General features: G+C 42.9%; 1 pseudogene; it reads right to left on the bottom strand.

Annotated features, from left to right (window-relative positions):
- Positions 1 to 15939: 15939 nt before the first annotated feature.
- Positions 15940 to 22566, bottom strand: part of LOC106580542 (thioredoxin reductase 2, mitochondrial-like) — a 40500-nt pseudogene continuing 33873 nt past the window's right edge.

The following is a 22566-nucleotide window of genomic DNA, read 5'->3' as shown; positions in this document are numbered from 1 at the left end:
GTCCTAAAGTCATGAAATGTGCAGAGTACATTAAGGGGAGTTACTGCTTTCAATAAATACATTTAAGTTGGCAAAAGAAAATCATCAGACAGCGACGCTTTACTATGCTACATGCTATTGTGAAGTACCATCACTGAGTAAAAAACAGTTCGTGGAAATACCCCTACATTTCAAAAATGATCAAAACAACAGATAACCATAAAACCGGTGGGTCGGTCAGGAATGTTTCTGATAGCCTACCTGCTGCTGGATCCCACGATTACAGAGCTCTTAGAAAAAAAAGGCCATATTAGAAACATCTAGGAAAATACAAAACGGTTCATTAAATCTGTGGGATGGGGAGGAAGGGAATAATAAATCAGATTGACTGATTAATATACCGGAGCTCCTCCGGACCAGAGCTGCCTGCCTGCCCCAGTGGAAAGAGCCAGGCATCGAGGCCAGGAGAAGATTGAGGCTCCTACTGGCCCTGTAACAGATAAGACAGCTATAGTAATCTGACTCTAAGTCTGTGGATAAAGGCAGTTTGTGTCTTCTCGGCCCCTCTGTCAACACCTGCGGGGTAATTAGGCCTAATTATGAGAGAGAGAGTCCGCTTCCCCTTCATGTTATTAAATAAGAGCCAGCTCCTCCAGCCAGGTCTCTCTCAACACCGGCAAGGGGCTGGCGACCTTCAGATCAAACGTAGCCACTATCTGCGGCCCCCTGCTTCGCGGAGCTCAATGCTTATGAAAAGGGGGATTGGATTGGGAGCCCTGTGTCGTTGTGATATGGAGCTTCAGAGCACATTCCTTCCCTGGCTCTTTGGAGTTGGTAGCGAGCTGAGATGCAGCTACCCACCTGAGGAGCCTCCTGTCATATTCTGCCATTCATAAATATGAGCGTGACACACAGATCACAGGGAGGTTGTTATGGAAACTATACCCTGTCTCACAAAACCCATTACGCAGAGAAGACAGGGCCAGAGTCCCATGATCCCATGGTCTGATTACAATCATCAACAAATATGAGATTTGATATAAATGATGACAATGACAAGCACCGTGCAGATCATTCACACACATGCATTCTGGATAGGCTGCTTGTACAGCACATTATAAGAAACAACAATACATTTTACTACAGCTTTGACATACTTGGCTAAACACACTATGGACGGTTCCATGGCAAGTAAGAAATCCCTCCTTCAGTGAGATCATACCTCAGCTATTAGTCATTATGTTCTTTATCATAACAGTCTTATCTTGTGTTTCCCCCTATTCTCTCCATGGGCATTTCCATTTCACGGACTCTTTAACCATTAGTGAGCCTTTCTTCCCACCATCCCCGCCACTAACTTAAAATTCTCCAGAGGAAACCAACATGCTGAATAGAGACCCAGGTCCATTATAAAAGTCCAGTTAAATAAACAGCATAGGAAGTGGCAGGGACACACACCCTTTAGTGTGACTGAGCGGCTGGTAGTGGGGGTATCTGGACTGGAATAGCATAACACCCCAGCCCAACGACAGCTAGCCTAGATAGAAGATGAAGTTAGACAAGTGCACCCACACCCAATGTCACTCACAGAGTCAGTGGGGGAAGAGGAGGCATTGTTCCTGTCAATGGCGTGAATGCTGAACTGGGGCCATGGTAGATAAGGGATTGTAATGCCATCCAAGCCTCATTTAGGCAGGCAGGCACTGACGGAGCACTTTGTCACTGCGTTGTTCTGATTTAGGAGGGTCCTGACTAAGGCCAACAGGTACCTTCCTCTTTATCTGTTTGTATTATCACCTAATTTCCTCCTTTAGGTGTTTTACCTGAACACTTCAGGATATAGGGTCACAAGAGGATTGGTAGCTATTCATCACCAGCCTACAGCACTGCTGCACTCCTCTGGCTAACCCCCTCATGTGCCCTCCAAGAAATCAAGCTAGACATGAATCACGTTTTTTTGCTCTCAATTTAATCACTGTGCTCATTTGCACTCTTGTATCACAAGTATTCTTACTTACACTTATTGTGTGTACCACAAACCATGTGACAGTCTTCCTTGATGATAGCCTGCTACTAGTATGTTTTGAACAGGAAGCAGGAATCTAGATAGATAGAGCTGTAAACAAAGTTAGGTAGCTTTCCTTTAGCTACACAGATCCATTCGTAAACCCAGTCAGGTTTTCCCACGGGCTAAGACACTACAATGGTCTGTATTGTCAACGTTATAGAAATTAACATTGTAAAATGAAAAAACAACTAGCTAGCTAACGTTAGCCCAGCTAACACAGGCTAGTTAAGTGCACAAGCTAGCAACATAAGCAGTAGCTCTCCAACGCGTTCAAATAATAGTGATGGTATATACTAACAATAGCAAAAACGATACGATTGTCAGTGTGCACGTAATTGCAATTTGGAAAATAGGAGCACAGGTCACACATGTACCTTTGCAAATCGGGGGAAAGAAAAACTATCGCCTTTGAACTTGAAGAACCCTTGTTTTCAAGAGAGTCGTTCTTACTAGTGCATGAATTTCTAGCAGTTAATGGACTGACTTGCTGGAACAGAGCCCACTGAGTGACGACTTCTTCTGTGTTTTTTTTATGGCGCTTGGCAACCAACTTTACGGTGCCCGCTGAGTTACTTTTTCTCTAGTACTTTAAATAAAATAATTCTAATTTCAAAATATTAGCCTACCGTAAATACAATATCAAAACTGCATTAGATTTTAATAGATAATAACAGAATATAATGTACTTCATGATATATGATTTCAGATATGTGTGCTGTGTTTTCAATTAATTCATGGTATAACCTAACCTAATTCATACAACAAGTGTCTATGAATGCCATAAGGACTATCAAAATTGCACATTTATTCAATCTATCAGATTCAGTCAAAGCATATGAAAATAAGAAGCCTCCTAAAAAGCCAATCAACATGCAAGGAGGTTATTGATGAATGAAGATAGGCTACCACTGTCAATTTAGCAGTGCAATCAAATTATTCTCTGAAAACGTTCAATCTGAGACCTGGATTTGACCTGCGCCAAAAATGTTTTAGACATCGAGTACCTTCAAAGATTGAGTAATTATGTTGTTTCTGGAGAGCACGTATTTACAATAATTTGTGAATGCTGCTAAAAGCTGAGGTTTGAAAAGAGACGGGTAAAACCTGCAAAACCTTTGGCCAGATATAATACTGAGCAAACAGGAGACTCTTTATTTTTTTCATCCTTTTCAGTCTAATTGTAAAAAGAGAAAAAAACACAAGCCCCTAATCTATAGAGCACAGTGTCCTTTCATGAGTGTGCTGGGAGAGACCTTTATTTGTCCATTCCAATCATGGAAAAGAGGAGGTTTCAAGCTCGGCTGGATCTGAGCAAGAAGATTAGATGAAACCAGAGTGTTTTAAACCTCTTCAGGGGCCATGGATTAAGGCTGGGTGATGGTTACATTGAGCCATTCCCCTGCACTCCGAACAATAAAGAATACAAGCTCACAGGTGTTTGGTCAAAAATACTGTTAGGGACCACAGAATAATTTGTCATGAAGAACTCACATGATCTATTCAAGCACAGCGTGAAATATATTGTCCTTATGTAGGTTGAAAATATGGCTCCTCCACACACTATCATGTATTATAATTTCACATCAACTACAACTGAAAAGAAGAAAAAAAACGAAGTGGAAGAATAAGAACCATTTCATCTACCTATAGCTAATGAGATGAAGGGAGGAGGGACATGTAGACGGTTGATGGAAGGGAGGAAGAAGAGGGGAGAGGGTAAATGGGGGATGTATCCAGTTAAACCAATTACAGCTAATGGAGGTGACAGGATCGTGACCCTTCTGTGGAGGCCACAGGAACATGTCTGCTGACTGGCCTGGTCAAATGCCATGCCATGCCCTGCTCATCATCAATTATTGGTGGCAGTCTCGGTTTACCCCGTAGGGATGACAAGGCCAGCCCAGTGCACCTGTGTGCCAGTGCCCTGGCCTCCAAGGAGGGGAGTACTATGATCATTATTATGCATCCAACCAAGAGAGAAGGGTAAGGAAATCCCTGGACTCTCACTCTCTCTCTCTGCCTCCCTCGCTTCGCCGCAGGGGTAAGCAGGTCATCTTACAGCTCATCACCAAATTAGAAAGGCTTTAGGTTGGCCAGACTGGCTGGGTCCTGTTGTTGGTTGGTTCTGATGGTGCAGCCAAACCGTAGATAGAAATAGAATCAGTCTACCGTTTCCTGACACTCACTCAGCATAGTCTTCTCTTTCATCAGACGAGATACACCGACCATCCAGTGCAAAACACTGAACAAACTAGACTGCAGCTTAAGTTCATGGAGACATACCATACAGTAATGGAAACCTACAGCGGAGATATACATATAAAAGGGTTTAAATATAAATAAATATAAACTTTTATTGTGCCGTCCAAACTACATTTAAAAACAAAGCGTAAAAGAAATATTGTCTAACTGCCTCATTCTCGTCTCAAAACAGAGGGGAGAGCAATGTCCTGAAGAGGGACAAAACCCCTCAAATAATACTGTCTGACCCAAGAACCAGACAATTGAGCTATACCACAGTATTTTGTTTTGGATAATGCAGCTCAATGCAAAACCCAGCGCAGTGTCTCCATCTCTGTCTCTGCCATGCTGCACTATGCTGTCTTTCCTCTGGTTCAGAGCCTTTAGTGACAGTCCTGATCCCTTACTGACAGTGGAGCAGACTCTCACAGAACTGCAGCCAGCCAGGGCTACGTCTGCATGGCTGTGGGAACTAGCAAGGCTTTTCAACAGCCACCACAGCATAAGCTGTCCATTACAACTACCAGTGAATGCCTGATAACCTCAATTAGTTCATCTTTATATCCAGCTAAACCTTGAGAAGTCTCCTTTTTGTTAGGTGTATCATGTTGTCAGTAATGGAAATACCTAAAGAATAGGAGTAGAGATATTAGGATAATGCAGAGAGTGCTGTGGTGTGTTAAGTTATTGGACCACATAGAGCAGTGGAGGCTGGTGGGAGGAGCTATAGGAGGATGAGCTCATTGTAAAGGCTGGAGTTGAATAGATGGAATGGAGTGAAAAGTTGTTTCCATATGTTTGATACCGTTCCATTAATTATTTTCCAGTCATTACAATGAGCCCGTCCTCCCATAGCTCCTCCCACCAGTCTCCACTTATCTACAGTCTACTTCCTTAAACACTTGCACTATAAGTCACTACCTTTCATTGCACTCAGAGGAATAATAACTCATGTACATTTGAGGATATTGTTCATCATGTATCCAGTGGATGTGGTCAAGTCTGAAGTCAAACAAACCAACTAGGGCAGGGCAGAGACAGACTTTACCAGGATTTTGGCCAATGGGCGACTGTCCAAAGTCTTCCCACAATTTATATTGTGAGACTAATGTTTGAAGTTTAGCATTCAACGACCTGGTGATTCCAATGATTAATCATGTTTAAGGATTACTTAGGTTCTCATACCCTGCATACACCTCTGTATGAGTGACAGTGGTAGTTGTAACACCAAAACGAGTGGGAGTTAATTGGCCAATTTGAAGCATTGCCATTAATGGAGTTTTGTTTCGTAAGAAAATGTAGCGTGAAAGAGAAATATTACGTGTGTATGGGAGGTGATCCATGGGTTCTCCCAGGTCCTGCTGTTTTTTTGGGCATCAGTACTGAGGTGGGCTGTGGGCTCAGGGTGTGAGCGGAGAGATCGCAGGCCAGGGAGGGTGAGACGGGTGAGGCCGGGCCGTGGGGAAGGCAACCTAACACGCTTTTAATGAAGACCCAGGCCTGTTCAGCCTGCCCTGGGGGAGCATAACAGAACATAAGATACACTGTCACAATAAGCACCACCACCCCTAAGCAATCCTCCCCTGAACTCGTTGAGAGGGGGAGCACACGATGTCTGAAGTTAATGTTGTTATCAGGGATTTGTGAAACTCCCCCTGCTGATGCAGATGGTGCAGCCCTGGCTGGTTCTCATGGTCTCTTACTGTAAGAGTCAGCCACAGCAGGGAAAGGATGATTACCTTACTCACATCCAAGTCTTCTTGACTTTCCCATCCCATTCAGTTGCAGTGGCAAGGCTCAAGGAGAGAAAGCTCAACACAACAGGATGCTGTGCCAATAGTACAGTCCTCCACATAATGATCACCCTGCCTATACTCTGGCACTGGGCTCATTTGTAATAGTGTATGACACAGGGTCAAAGGGTTACATTACATACACTAATTACTGTAGTTATATAACATTTTTTTTACATTTTAGTCATTTAGCAGACGCTCTTTTTTTTGTACACTGGCCTATGTGCAATTGTGCTTATATCCTGAGATTTGCCACCCGGCCGTGACACTGACATCCCTTTTATAGAAGTGTCATGCTAAAACAGTGGAAGGGAGTCTTTTCGGGACTACCGAGGTAAACACAACAGCTTTATTTATAGGGACTGTTACACACACACGTGCACACACACACGTACATACAGCCAAGACATGCCATGCCAGCCATATCTCATCAGATCATTGCGACAAACAAAATGCCAGAGATAAAAGAGTACCGGGGAACACCAGAACAGAAACTAACCAGTGCATGGCATTGTGTGTGTGTGTGTGTGTGCAGTTTTAATATGCCAGTGGGCGGTCTCACCACACACAGACAGACAGACAGCTTGAGCTGGCTAAACAGGAAAGAGGGCATAAATCAGGACCGCCATCGACAGGCACCCCGGGGTTATCCCAGCATGCAATCTGTCAGTGTTGCATAACAATCTCTGAAGCTCTGTCTCTTTCTGTCTATAGACAGGAGCGACAGGACAGTCAGAGGAGAGAAAATGCTATCTGTTGGTTCTGCCAGCCAAACTATCATCCCCTCCCCTCCTCCAAGCTAACTCTCCAGCTAATGTTTTGGCTGTAAAGTGGGGAATAGTGTCATGGCGGGAGGAGATAAGTCCTTGATTTATGGCTGTGTCAGACTGATAACACCAGGGCCCCAGGGAAAACACAGGCAGAAGAGATAGATTTGGAAGGAAATTGTAATATGGACGTTTACACTGCTGCTGCTTTCCCTTTTCCCTCACTGAGTGGGGAGCTTAAAACGAGCTTTAATAAACCGGATGCTTATTTGGGATTTTAAGGTATCTATGAATGCTGACATACATCTATGAATATTTTGGCATAGAGGCTATACACAAAAATAACCATACAGTATTATAGCATTTCAAATGATTAATAATACCATTTTAATTAGTCATTGCTATATTTGAGTAAACAGAGCACACCTAAAAAATGAATATGGGGATAGAATACTCTAGAACATATCAAATAATTATTTGCATGCAAGTGTCTGTCTCTCACAACATTGTGTGCTAGCCTCGTGCCTTGTTTAACCCCAAACACCAGTGCAGGTGTTTATTTGTTAGGAAGCAGAGCAGACCTGCTGAAGTAAAAGGCCAATCCTGCTGATTTGTGGGTTTGGCACACACACACACACGCACACACACACACACAGCCTACCTGTACTATCGACAATGTCCCTTTGTCATGTGAAATCCACAGACAACTCATTAACACGCTTCATCAAGGCAAAGTAATAAAGAATCTTCCGGTGTAGCCAGTCCTGACTAGATGATTTAATAGTTGAGGTAGGTGATTATAATTACTCTATTTTATTGAAGTCAAAACCGCAAAAAATGCTATGTCATACGCCCTTATTATTACTAATGGTCAGAGGCGTTGGTGGCCTATGAAGGATTGTGGTGGCTGGACTGTGGGGTGAACCGGTTTAGACAAAGAAACCGCTCTCTCTGTCAGAAATCCCACTTCCCCTCAGGAGATAATGTATTTTAGAAGCCATGTGTAATTAATAAAGTTCCATTCCAGAGTGTATCTGTCCTTATCTGAGGTTGATAAGCCCATTTCACAGCCCTTCACCTCTACTGAGGAGCAGAGCAGAGCAGAACTACCATCAGGACAGGACCCCAGTGTGTTCTGTCAAACTCAGTTTCCCCTCCACCTCAGAGTCAGTTATAAGTCATGTCTTTATCTGGCTGTAACAGGTGTCTGTGGTTCAGGGTGAAAGAGGGGTGACTTGTGGATTAACCTTCTATTGAGAACTATAACAGTTGCCAAAAAGAGTGCAAATCCCTCCTACTGTAACTCAATGTAGGAATACAGCGGGTCAGTTGTTGTGAATGGTTGAGACAGACAGCGTTGAGATTCAAGCCAGGGAGTGGTGAAACTGCTGACTAAGTCACAAACTTTATTAAAAACTGTCAGCCGTTGATAACCTTGGCCTTGAAGAACCTACAGAGATCACCGCCATCATGATATATACACAGTACCAGTCAAAAGTTTGGGCACAACTACTCATTCAAGGGTTTTTCTTTATTTTGACTATTTTCTACATTGTAGAATAATAGTGAAGACATCAAAACTATGAAATAACACATGGAATCATGTAGTAACCAAAAAAGTATTAAACAAATCAAAATATATTTTAGATTCCCTTTGCCTTGATGACAGCTTTGCACACTCTTGGCATTCTCTCAACCAGCTTCCCCTGGAATGCTTTTCCAACAGTCTTGAAAGAGTTTCCACATATGCTGAGCACTTGTTGGCTGTTTTTCCTTCACTCTGCGGTCCAACTCATTCCAAACAATCTCAATTGGGTTGAGGTCAGGTGATTGTGGAGGCCAGGTCATCTGATGCAGCACTCCATCACTCTCCTTCTTGGTCAAATAGCCCTTACATAGCTTGAAGGGTTGTTTTGGGTCATTGTCCTGTTGAAAAACAAATGATAGTCCCACTAAGCACAACCAGATGGGATGGCGTATCGCTGCAGAATGCTGTGGTAACCATGCTGGTTAAGTGTGCCTTGAATTCGAAATAAATCACAGTGTCACCAGCAAAGCACCCCCACACCATCACACCTCCTCCTCCATGCTTCACGGTGGGAACCACACATGCGGAGATCATCCGTTCACCTACTCTGCGTCTCACAAAGACACACCGGTTGAAACCAAAAATCTCAAATTTGGACTCATCAGACCAAAGGGCAGATTTCCACCGGTCTAATGTCCATTGCTTATGTTTCTTGGCCCAAGCAAGTCTCTTCTTCTTATTGGTGTCCTTTAGTAGTGGTTTCTTTGCAGTAATTCGACCATGAAGGCCTGATTAACGCAGTCTCCTCTGAACAATTGATGTTGAGATATGTCTGTTACTTGAACTCTGTGAAGCATTTACTTGGGCTGCAATTTCTGAAGCTGGTAACTCCAATGAACTTATCCTCTGCAGCATAGGTAACTCTGGGTCTTCCTTTCCTGTGGCAGTCCTCATGAGAGCCAGTTTCATCATAGCACTTGATGGTTTTTGCAACTGCACTTGAAGAAACTTTCAAAGTTCTTTATATTTTCTGGATTGACTGACCATGTCTTCAAGTATTGATGGACTGTCATTTCTCTTTGCTTATTTGAGCTGTTCTTGCCATAATATGGACTTGGTATTTTACCAAATAGGGCCATCTTATGTGTACCAACCTTACCTTGTCACAACACAACTGATTGGCTGAAAAAATTCCTCAAATTAACTTAACTCTTACATCTAGATGTTCCGCTAGACGAACGCCTCACCTATATCCAATGATAGAGCGTGGCGCGAATTACAAACACCTCAAAAATCCCAAAACTTCCATTTTTCAAACATATTACTATTTTACACCATTTTAAAAGACAAGACTCTCCTTTATCTAACCACATTGTCCGATTAGATTATGTCAGGAGAGTACCCAACCAGAAATAATCACACACCCATTTTTCAAGCTAGCATATAATGTCACAAAAACCAAAACCACAGCTAAATGCAGCACTAACCTTTGATGATCTTCATCAGATGATACTCCTAGGACATTATGTTATACAATACATGCATGTTTTGTTCAATCAAGTTCATATTTATATCAAAAACCAGCTTTTTACATTAGCATGTGACGTTCAGAACTAGCATACCCACCGAAACTTCCGGTGAATTTACTAAATTACTCACGATAAACGTTCACAAAAAACAACAATTATTTAAAGAATTATAGATACAGAACTCCTTTATGCAATCGCTATGTCCGATTTTAAAATAGCTTTTCGGTGAAAGCACATTTTGCAATATTCTGAGCAGATAGCCCAGCCATCATGGCTAGCTATTTTGACACCCACCAAGTTTGGCACTCACCAAACTCAGATTTACTTTAAGAAAAATTGGATTACCTTTGCTGTTCTTCGTCAGAATGCACTCCCAGGACTTCTACTTCAACACCCAATGTTGTTTTGGTTCCAAATAATCCATAGTTATATCCAAATAGCTGCGTTTTGTTCTTGCGTTCAAGACACTATCCGAAGGGTGACGCGCCGGCGCATATCGTGACAAAAAAATTCAAAATATTCCATTACCGTACTTCGAAGCATGTCAAACGCTGTTTAAAATCAATTTTTATGCGATTTTTCTCGTAAAATAGCGATAATATTCCGACCGGGAGACCTTGTTTTCGTTCAAACACTGAAAATAGAAAATGGAGTCTTCACATGCACGCGCACACCCGTGTCATTGTTCTCAGAACGACCACTTTCCAAAACCCCTACTGTTTTTCGCCCAGGGACTGCAGTCATCATTCCCCGTTCTGGCGCCTTCTGAGAGACTATGGGAGCCTTAGAAAATGTCACGTTACAGCAGAGATCCTCTATTTTCGATAAAGAGGCTATAGAAGGACAAGAAATGGTCAGACAGGGCACTTCCTGTATGGAATCTTCTCAGGTTTTGGCCTGCCATATGAGTTCTGTTATACTCACAGACACCATTCAAACAGTTTTAGAAACTTTTGAGTTTTCTATCCAAATCAAACAATTATATGCATATTCTAGTTTCTGGGCAGGAGTAATAACCAGATTAAATCGGGTACGTTTTTTATCCGGCCGTGAAAATACTGCCCCCTATCCTAAACAGGTTAACAAGACACACCTGTTAATTAAAATGCATTCCAGGTTACTACCACATGAAGCTGGTTGAGAATGTCAAGCGTGTGCAAAGCTGTCATCAAGGCAAAGGGTGGCTACTTTGAAGAATCTCAAATATAAAATATTTTGATTTGTTAACACTTTTTTGGTTACTACATGATTCCATGTGCTATTTCATAGTTTTGATGTCTTCATTATTATTCAACAATGTAACAAATAGTAACAATAAAGAAGAACCCTTGAATGAGTAGGTGTGTTCAAACCTTTGACTGGTACAGTATATATATATATATATATATATATATATATATATATATGTATGTATAATCTTTATGACTACCAAATAGCTCCCCTGTGTAACGCTACCGGAAAAGACATTCGTTACATTGCAAGCGCTCCATTCTAGTTCGTCACCATACTCATACAAGCCATAGTTCATCACCATACTCATACAAGCCATAGTTCATCACCATACTCATACAAGCCATAGTTCATCACCATACTCATACAAGTCATAGTTCATCACCATACTCATACAAGCCATAGTTCATCACCATACTCATACAAGTCATAGTTCATCACCATACTCATACAAGTCATTGTTCATCACCATACTCATACAAGCCATAGTTCATCACCATACTCATACAAGTCATAGTTCATCACCATACTCATACAAGTCATAGTTCATCACCATACTCATACAAGTCATAGTTCATCACCATACTCATACAAGTCATAGTTCATCACCATACTCATACAAGTCATTGTTCATCACCATACTCATACAAGTCATAGTTCATCACCATACTCATACAAGTCATAGTTCATCACCATACTCATACAAGTCATAGTTCATCACCATACTCATACAAGTCATAGTTCATCACCATACTCATACAAGTCATAGTTCATCACCATACTCATACAAGTCATAGTTCATCACCATACTCATACAAGTCATAGTTCATCACCATACTCATACAAGTCATAGTTCATCACCATACTCATACAAGTCATAGTTCATCACCATACTCATACAAGTCATTGTTCATCACCATACTCATACAAGTCATAGTTCATCACCATACTCATACAAGTCATAGTTCATCACCATACTCATACAAGTCATAGTTCATCACCATACTCATACAAGTCATAGTTCATCACCATACTCATACAAGTCATAGTTCATCACCATACTCATACAAGTCATAGTTCATCACCATACTCATACAAGTCATAGTTCATCACCATACTCATACAAGTCATAGTTCATCACCATACTCATACAAGTCATAGTTCATCACCATACTCATACAAGTCATAGTTCATCACCATACTCATACAAGTCATAGTCCATCACCATACTCATACAAGTCATTGTTCATCACCATACTCATACAAGTCATAGTTCATCACCATACTCATACAAGTCATTGTTCATCACCATACAAGTCATTGTTCAAGTTGTTGTTTCAGTCACCGTTAAGCTTACCACAATTCCTTCTAGGAGTCTTAAAGCTAAATGGTCTCAAACTTGGGAGACCAGACCGCACAGTGCAGAATGCTACAGACCGGTTTGAGTTTTTCAGCGTGACTACCCATGAGTACTAGAGGCTCCTTCTACTTCTTCTCTAAGTCTTCCTGGTACCACTCTCCATCACTGAGCCCTCCAGGCATTTTAGACTGTCAGACAGCTCAGAGGGAGACACTGGCAGCACTACAGCTCGGACATAATCAGCCCCAATTAATTTATGTGGGATAATCCTTGTCTGGTTCAACCTTTTCTGTTTCCAGCACTTGCGTGAATGTTTACACAAGGCAGATATGTCTGCCTCCCCGGCCGTGGGGCTGTGTACCCTTTGCGTGTGTGTCTGCTCTCCCTGTGCTGGCTGTAAGGGCTCAGGGACTAAAGTTACAATGGCCCAGTGAATGTTGACTCACAGTCAAGACTGTAAACTTTCAATGGGCGGGATTAAGACAGAAAATACCTGAGCGGCATTTTGACATGTTCTGCTAAGTGTGTTTACAAGCTAGATTTAATCTGTTTGCTCCATTTTTGAGGGAAATAAAAACACAAACCCTTTCACTGTTGCAAAATGGGTTCAATATCACTATTCTTGAGCCACTCAATTAACTTTAATCGCTAGTGGTCTGGGGGCAGATTCCAGATTGACACGGGCCTCAGTTCAGGGGTGAAGCTGTATGGGGATCCTAAGGAGTTTCTGGGTTTGTGAGAGCCCTGTCCTTAACCAAACAAACACAGAGGAATTTGTGCCATTGTTGATGCAGAGGGTTGAGTGACAGGGCTGCATAGCAGAGGAGCCTGTCAGCAGAGCTGTGGAGAGGTCAGTGTGACCACCCCTACGTGCTACTCACTGACCTAACAACCAGCGAGACCGACTCCCAGACAAAATACACGCACACACATGGACGCAGGCACAGACAAAGGCACCCACGCACATGGACACACACAGAGGACATCATTATTTTAATGGGAGTCATCAGTGCAATCTCATATTTTATTTCTTCCTTTACACATAAATAATGCAGTACGAAGCTTCATTGTAAATTAGGCTACTCTATTTACAGTAACTAAAGTTGGTCGCCAGGTGTCATCAAACATGCCCTCCCCAGTTGTGGGTTTTAGTGCAAGTCATCATTAGCTGGCGACCTGAAAGTTTAACCCTGACCCCAGTGAGCGACTAAGCACTACGTTCTGCAAGGCTGACGCAGTTGTCCAATTCAAGACCCAAGGCACTGTCTGTATATCAACAACAATGAATAAAGACATTGCAAACATTACAAACAATTCAGCTACAAATATGATTCTGACTTCTAAAAAAAATGGTGCATTTGTGCAGAAAAAACAAGACGGAGTCAGAAATAAAAAACAACGTAGACGGACAATACTGTACGATACATTATCTGTATGTAGCCTTGGGATCAGAGGCAGTCTCTAGACCGAGTGCCTCGTTAAGCAGAGACCTTTACTTATTTATCTGTCCATGACAAATACAACAGTTAGTCAGTGTTTTGCATGTCCCCAGCCTTGCAGCTAAGAGCATGTGGGATAACTTTGTGCTGTTCTGTGGGTGATAGAGTCAAGCTGTTGCTGCCGAGCGGGGGTCAGGGTCCTTCAGTCAGCACCCCGTCCCTGAACAGAGCACACAGGAATCCCCCCCTCCTTCGACACCTTCTCCATACCCTCCGCTACCTCTCCCCATGGCCTGGCTGCATCCCTCGCTCTCAACCCCTGGTCCATATAAACCTGGTAGCTCTGCTGCTCCCTTCTCTCCTCCATCTCTCCCTCCATCGCCCGTGCTGTGCGCTGTCACTCCCCTCGTCAGGATCATTAATCAGGCCAGGCAGATCCCTCTTAGACCCCTCACCTCCACCACTCCCTACTCTGCTCAACTCAATTCAACTGCATGACTTGTCCAGCACTGCATAGTTCTATGCTTCCAGTGGAAAGGGTGATTGGGTGAAGAGTGGACTCATGTAAAAAGACGTACTTGACATTGTTTGAAGACTTGAATAGTACGACAGAATGTATGTGACTATTAAAAAAACAGTATAATGCCATTTAAGGCAAATAAACAAAATGGCCTTCTCGAGAGGGTAGGGTGATGACTCCGAGCTGAACTGCCAGCCGTGTAAATACACAATGTTATCAGTTGGCACTACAAAAGTCTCCATGACCTCCACATTTATTCAATTACAGATATCTTAAATATGGATATAAAAATTTAAATGTGGACCTTGAATGCATGAGGGCTTATTCTTCATACAGACACTTCACAAACCTATCATTTCTTGACCGGCAAGGGAGAAAAAAGGGCAATACCGCCACCATTAGGTAGTGTTAGGTACCTCCACTACTGTGGCCCAGTCCAGGCAGTTCCCTCAGTCTCCATCGCTCCCATAGAGGGAGGGATTGGGTTGCCAGAAACTGCTGGCCAAGGTATCCCCACACACAGACTGACAGAGGCTGTTATTGCAGTCCCACCGTATTCCTTTGTGCATTGGAGTTGAGAAGGGTGAGGGGAGGGGAGAGGGGCAGAGTGCTAGAGAGGGGCAGCAGCACTGGCCAGGCCCCGGCTGGGCCCAGCGCTACACCTCTCTGACTGACAGTCGGCCCGCCAACTGTTTGTGTGTGTCCATGGGAAACGGGGTGGTGTCACAGCGGCGACGGCCATGAGAACATCAATCAGTGTCGCCCGGGCAACGCATGTATCACTCAAGACTAATGGACAGGAAGCACAGGCGGAGAAACAACAATATTTGCAGAATATATTTCAGAAACATTAGTTGCACGGCTTTCTCTCTCTCTTATACAGTTCTGTTTCAACAAACTGGAATGGGCCCTAATCCTGATTTATGAGCCTGTTTATTTAAAGGACGATGCTTGTGGCTGGACGTTTCACTAACCTGGATCTAGAACTCCTTATGGCTTTCAGAGAGGGAGTAGAGGAGAGTACATACATTATGGGGCTAAATTGGATAACCATCGCCTGGTTAATGAGGCCACAAGTCAAACCTGACACAAATCTGGCTTTCCCTGCATATAGCATTACAGCCATGACCTGGAGGACCCTGCAATGATACGACACAGTCAGGCACGAGAAACTGGGCCTTAGTATTCATAAAGAGTCTCATAGTAGGAGTGCTGATCTAGAATCAGGTCCCCCTGTCCATATAATGTTATTCAATAGTACCTAGAAGGAAAAACTGATCCTAGATCAGAAGTCCTACTCTGAGACTATGAACACGGTCCCTGAAACGCCGATGAACTGGGAGACATTTTAGGCTGATCGAGAGAGCAGCTATAGGATTACATGGACCGTTATGTAGAATTTAGGAGAGCAACGCCACTTTTCCGTCTCTATGAAGAGGTTCCTTCCCGTGTGCTCAAGTGTGTTGAGAGAAGGGGTGCTTAACCTCAGCAGCCGGTAACCGTGGCGTCCAGCCCTGAGGGCTTGCTGACGTTCACTTTGGTTAGCTCCTCGGCACAGGTGGGGTGGATCCCTACGGTCTCTGTCAGGTGAGTGAGGGTGGCTACACACCTGGAGAGAGACACAGACACCTCATTCATATAGCTGTCCTGACAGCAACACACATTCTCCCATCTTTAAGTTTCTCTTATTAGTATCCCTCTGCTGCTGTAATGATAAAGACTCACCTTGTCACCTATATAGTCACGTTTATTTAGTGTCTACAATTTACATGACATCTAATGTCCATTCATTTTGTGTAGATTATTAATCTACAGATCCAACATATGTTAGTTTAAGTAATTTACATTAAACTCAATATGTTTTAAAAAGCACTTTAGCAGTTTCTTAATTTGCACTATCGTCTATTCTGAGTGCCTATCTGACTTACTGGAAGCCCATAGCGAAGCCCTGAGTGACCTCTCCAGCATTTGAACCGGTGAAGTGCAGGCCCAGAATCCTCTGGTCTCCATCCCACTCAAACAACACCACAGGCAGGGAAAGAAACGCCGTTACACACCCCCCACCCCAAACCTCCAGGCTACAGTCCAGAGGCAAAATAAGGCTATTCAACTACACTATATGCTACCCAGTATGGATGATCTGAGGTAAGGCAGCAACATTCACATAACTTTCCCAAAATTCACAGATTATCCAGATCTCCAGGAATCCTGGTGGAAAATTCCTGAAAACAGGAGGGAATAAGCAGGTCATTGAAGTCCCGAAGTGAAACCAGAGTTTGTGTCCATAGAAGAATTTTACAATAGTTGCTTGTGTTAGAAGGTAGGCCCTACATCTTAGATCGTTCACTAGAACCTGGTATTACAATACTATGCTTTCACAACACTTTGCTTGTTTAAAAAATGTACATTTGAGATCCTGGTTTCATGCTGTGTTTTATATTGAGCCAGTGAGCATGCCGACAAGTCGCAGGCCAGGCCATGCACACAGGCAGCTGTCAGGACCCATGGTGCACCTCTCCTGCTGCGGTGCTTTAGATCACACAGCGCCTGTCAGCACCTGATACACACCTCAATCAGGCCCTCTGCTCACCTGTCAATCACACACAGGAGCTACGCATCACTCTACAACAAGCTGGGGCTCTCTGGGTGCAAGTGTTAGCAGCTGGCACACTGCACACACACAGAGCGAAACACACATGACTTTGCATAAAGTAGTAAACAGAGGAACACCTGCATTCACAATCCTGTAAGAACTGAAAGCTTCCCCAACAAACCACCATTTTCTCAAATCTTCTTCAAACCCAAAACACTTCAAATGGGCCAAGTTAGAATAGCAGCTACCATGTTAGTGGTTTAGGATTAGGTGTACTGTACTTCCATGGAGTCCTGGATGGATGGATGTCTGCACTCAGCCTCCTCCTCTGACAGGCCCACACAGCCATACACTAGAGGGGTGAACACTGTGGTGGCAACCTACAGACACAATCGATCAGCGAGCACACAAAGTCTTGTTACATTATGTTCTATCAGGATAGACAGCCCCACACAGCAGTGCTCCAGTGGGGTGGCAGCCTGACAGACAGAGATACAACTAGGGTTGGACATTTGTGGGAATATTCAGAGGTGGAAACGTTCCATGGGAATTAATGGGAATATATGGGAACTAACGGAAATATGCAAATAAATATTAATACCATTTAAAATGTAGATGTCTTTTGTATTGGATATATTTACCATATCATATGGAGACAAACAAACACAAACCTTTCACCTTATCATAAGTAGACAATTGCAAATTATTAAATCCTTCCAATAGAAATAAAAAAAACAATTTAGTTACAAATTGAACTTCAAATGAGTTGACTCTTCACATGGGATGATTTCACTGAACAACAAATGGGGATATTGAATGATCCCCAATGATCCATCACATCTGCCAAAAACATTTTCAACATACATCTGTAAAATGATAACCAAAGCTTTAGTTTCTAGACTGTCTTCCTCTCAGGGTTCCATGTCTTCTCCCTGGACCCCCTCAATGTCCACCTCTTGAACATCAGACTCTGAGGCCTCATCTTCATTGTCACTTTCCAACCTTGTTGAGGATGGCTCGTTGCCAGGCACAAAAAGCCTCAAATTTGCCCGGATGGCCACCAATTTTTCAACCCTTGTATTGGTCAGCCTGTTGCATGCTTTGGTGTGTGTGTACCCAAACAAGGACCAGTTGCGCTCCGAGGTGGCTGATGTTGGTGGGATTTGGAGGATGAGGGAGTCAACAGGGGAAAGAGCCTCAGATCCACAAAGTCCCTTCCACCAGGTGACTGATGAGACATGTTGGCACGACTGCCATATTGCATCTCCATCCCAAAGCCCTTGCTTGGAAGTGTACTTCGCCAGACTGCCAAGAACCTTGTCCTCATCCAGGCCAAGGTGGCGAGACACGGTAGTGATGACACCATAGGCCTTGTTGATCTCTGCACCAGACAGGATGCTCTTACCAGCATACTTGGGGTCCAACATGTACGCTGTGGCGTGTATGGGCTTCAGGCAGAAGTCTTCACGCTTTTTGATGTATTTCAGAACTGCAGTTTCCTCTGCTTGGAGCAACAGTGAAGTGGGCAGGGCAGTACGGATTTCTTCTCTTACATCTGCAAGCAGAGTCTGAACATCAGACAGGATGGCATTGTCTCCCTCAATCCGTGCAATGGCTGCTGCAATAGGTTTCAGGAGTTTCAGGCTGCTTACCACTCTCTCCCAAAATACATAATCCAGGATGAACCTCTTGATGGGGCTGTCCATATCGGCAGACTGTGATATGGCCATTTCTTGGAGAGACTCCTTCCCCTCCAGGAGACTGTCAAACATGATGACAACACCACCCCAACAGGTGTTGCTGGGCAGCTTCAATGTGGTGCTCTTATTCTTCTCACTTTGCTTGGTGAGGTAGATTGCTGCTATAACTTGATGACCCCTCACAAACCTAACCATTTCCTGGCTCTCTTATAGAGTATCAATTGTTTTCAGTGCCATGATGTCCTTGAGCAGATTCAATGCATGAGCAGCACAGCCAATGGGTGTGATGTGAGGGTAGGACTCCTCCATTTAGACCAAGCAGCCTTCATGTTCGCAGCATGTTCTGTCACCAGTGCAAATACCTTCTGTGGTCCAAGGTCATTGATGACTGCCTTCAGCTCATCTGCAATGTAGAGACAGGTGTGTCTGTGCTCTTGTAGAATACTGGTTGAGGGGTGGAGATGATATAGTTAATTATTCCTTGCCCACGAACATTCGACCATCCATCAGAGATGATTGCAACACAGTCTGCTTTCTCTATGATTTGCTTCACCTTCACTTGAACTCTGTTGAACTCTTCATCCAGCAAATAACTAGATAAAGCATGTCTGGTTGGAGCGGTGTATGCTGGGTGAAGAAAATTCAGAAATCTCTTCCAATACACATTGCCTGTGAGCATCAGAGGTGAACCAGTTGCATACACAGCTCGAGCAAGACATTCATCAGCATTTCTGACTACATTCCTCCAAAAAACTTTGATTCCAGGACGACCATGAGCTGTTGCTATCGATAAGGTGTCGGATTCATAATATTCACCTCGAATAGAAGTAGAGGGACTTTTGTCTGAAGTTGCTTGTTGTGAGCACTGAGGGAACTTTATGCACTTGGCCAGATGATTCTGCATCTTTGCTGCATTCTTCACATATGATTTGGCACAGTATTTACAAAATGTATACAGCATTTCCTTCTACATTAGCTGCAGTGAAATGTCTCCACACATCTGATAGTGCCCGTGGCATTTTCCTGTAAAGATTAGAAAGAAAAAAAAAAGAGTCATAAATACAATTCCATGTACAGATAAATAGTTAAGTAGTTAAGATTAAACAACTCCTTTGAAAGATACATGTTTTAAAATTAAACATATGGAAACAGGTGAATTAACACTCCTCAGTTAGCAGGCTCAAGCAATCTAGAACACACATGGTAGCAAAAACTAACTAGCAGAAATAGTTAATTTAGAAATGATTTAAACACACTTTGAATGTGTATGTATCAGTTAGTTTTTGTATGTCATAAAAATATATTCAACCCACCCAGTATTGTAATCAAAACTTATCAGAAAGCATGTAGTCCTTGGCTCAGACAGTGTAGTAGTGTGGGCTCAATAGCATCTCAATAGTGTGCAAGATCTTGAGAATCAGCTGTACATGTGATGGAAGAGTTCACTGCACATGTGATGGAAGAATGCACTGTGTATACAGAGGGTTGCAATTCCATTGAATTGGGGATAGTTTAACCAAAATATGCCACAAGACCTAGAATTGCCTTGTGTATCCCACAAAAAAGGTTCACTGTTATATGCTAACTTTTTTTATGAATTTAAGCAAAATTCCCCCAATTTCCTGGCTTAACTTCCCATGGAACATTTCCAAAAAGTTTCCAACCATTTGCAACCCTAGATACAACAAACAAAGTTATAGCAGGATAAATAGGCAGAGCCATACTGCAGGCCTGTCACATCGCCTACTGTATCTTCCAACATCTACAATAAGCACAATAAAATGGTCACAGAGCAAAGCTACAAAAGACCACAAAAAGAACCCAAACAATGGGCATTTAAGCATGTCTGTCTGTCATTATGAATAGTTTTGGAATTAACATTTGGAAAAGGGTGCAGACGTGCAGTGTGTACCATTAAAACCATATGATTCAGACCAGGCTGCATAATCCAGGGAAAACAACTTCTAGGCATTAAAATCACACTCCACAGAAACTGAAAACAAACACTTCAAAGGTCTCATACAGACAAGCTGTGGAGAGATGGGGGGAAATCATGGGAGTAGTGTGTGTGTGCCTATGGGGTGTGTGTGTGTGTTTTAGATTTTACTATTCTTGTGGGGACCAGAAGTCCTCACAAGGATAATAAAACAAGGAACATTCAAACAATTCGGGACATTTCGCCGGTCCCCACAATGAAAAAGGCTATTTTAGGCTTAGGGATTAAGGTGAGGGTTACAATTAAAGTTAAGGTTTAGGGTTTGGGGAAAAAGGAAAAATGTATCAATTCTTTGGTCCCCACAAGGATAGTAAAACAAACGTGTGTGTCTATGGCGTGTACTGTACTGTGCATTGCAAAAGTATTCATCCCCCTTGGCGTTTTTCCTATTTTGTTGCATTACAACCTGTAATTTAAATTGATTTTTATTTGGATTTCATGAAATGGACATACACAAAACAGTCCAAATTGGTAAAATGAAATAAATAAATAAAAAAATGGAAAAATGGTGTGTGCATATGTATTCACCCCCTTTGCTATGAAGCCCCTAAATAAGATCTGGTGCAACCAATTACCTTCAGAAGTCACATAATTAATTAAATAAAGTCCACCTGTGTGCAATCTAAGTGTCACATGATCTCAGTATATATACACCTGTTCTGAAAGGCCCCAGAGTCTGCAACACCACTAAGCAAGCGGCACCATGAAGACCAAGGAGCTCTCCAAACAGGTCAGGGACAAAGTTGTGGAGAAGTACAGATCAGGGTTGGGTTATAAAAAAATATCAGAAACATTGAACATACCACGGAGCACCATTAATTCCATTATTAAAAAAACAACAAACCTGCCAAGAGAGGGCCACCCACCAAAACTCCCGGACCAGGCAAGAAGGGCATTAATCAGAAAGGCAACAAAGAGATCAAAGATAACCCTGAAGGAGCCGCAAAGCTCCACAGCGGAGATTGGAGTATCTGTCCATAGGACCACTTTAAGCCATACACTCCACAGAGCTGGGCTTTACGGAAGAGTGGCCAGAAGAAAGCCATTGCTTACAGAAAAAAATAAGCAAACACGTTTGGTGCTCGCCAAAAGGCATGTGGGATACTCCCCAAACATATGGAAAAAGGTACTCTGGTCAGATGAGACTAAAATTGAGCTTTTTGCCCATCAAGGAATGCACTATGTCTGGAGCAAACCCAACACCTCTCATTGCCCCAAGAACACCATCATGGGGAGGTTTTTCCATCTGCAGGGACTGGGAAACTGGTCAGAATTGAAGGAACGATGGATCTAAATACAGGGAAATTCTTGAGGGAAACCTGTTTCAGTCTTCCAGAGATTTGAGACTGGGATGGAGGTTCACCTTCCAGCAGGACAATGACCTTAACCATACTGCTAAAGCAACACTCGAGTGGTTTAAGGGGAAACAGTTAAATGTCTTGTAATGGCCTAGTCAAAGCCCAGACCTCAATCCAAATGATAATCTGTGGTATGACTTAAATATTGCTGTATACCAGCGGAACCCATCCAACTTGAAGAAGCTGGAGCAGTTTTGCCTTGAAGAATGGGCAAAAATCCCAGTGGCTAGATGTGCCTAGCTTATAGAGACATAACCCAAGAGACTTGCACAGCTGTAATTGCTGCAAAAGGAGGCTCTACAAAGTATTGGCTTTGGGGGGGTGAATAGTTATGCACGCTCAGGTTCTCTTTTTTAAAAATTATTTCTTGTTTGTTTCACAATAAAAAAGATTTTGCATCTTCAAAGTGGTAGTCATGTTGTGTAAATCAAGTGACACAAACCTCACAGAAATCCATTTTAATTC

The sequence above is a fragment of the Salmo salar genome, chromosome ssa20 (genome assembly GCF_905237065.1).
Source record: "Salmo salar chromosome ssa20, Ssal_v3.1, whole genome shotgun sequence".
In the NCBI taxonomy this organism is placed as follows: domain Eukaryota; kingdom Metazoa; phylum Chordata; class Actinopteri; order Salmoniformes; family Salmonidae; genus Salmo; species Salmo salar.
The sequence above is the reverse complement of the archived record's forward strand: the minus strand, read 5'-3'. Positions and strand labels throughout refer to the sequence as shown.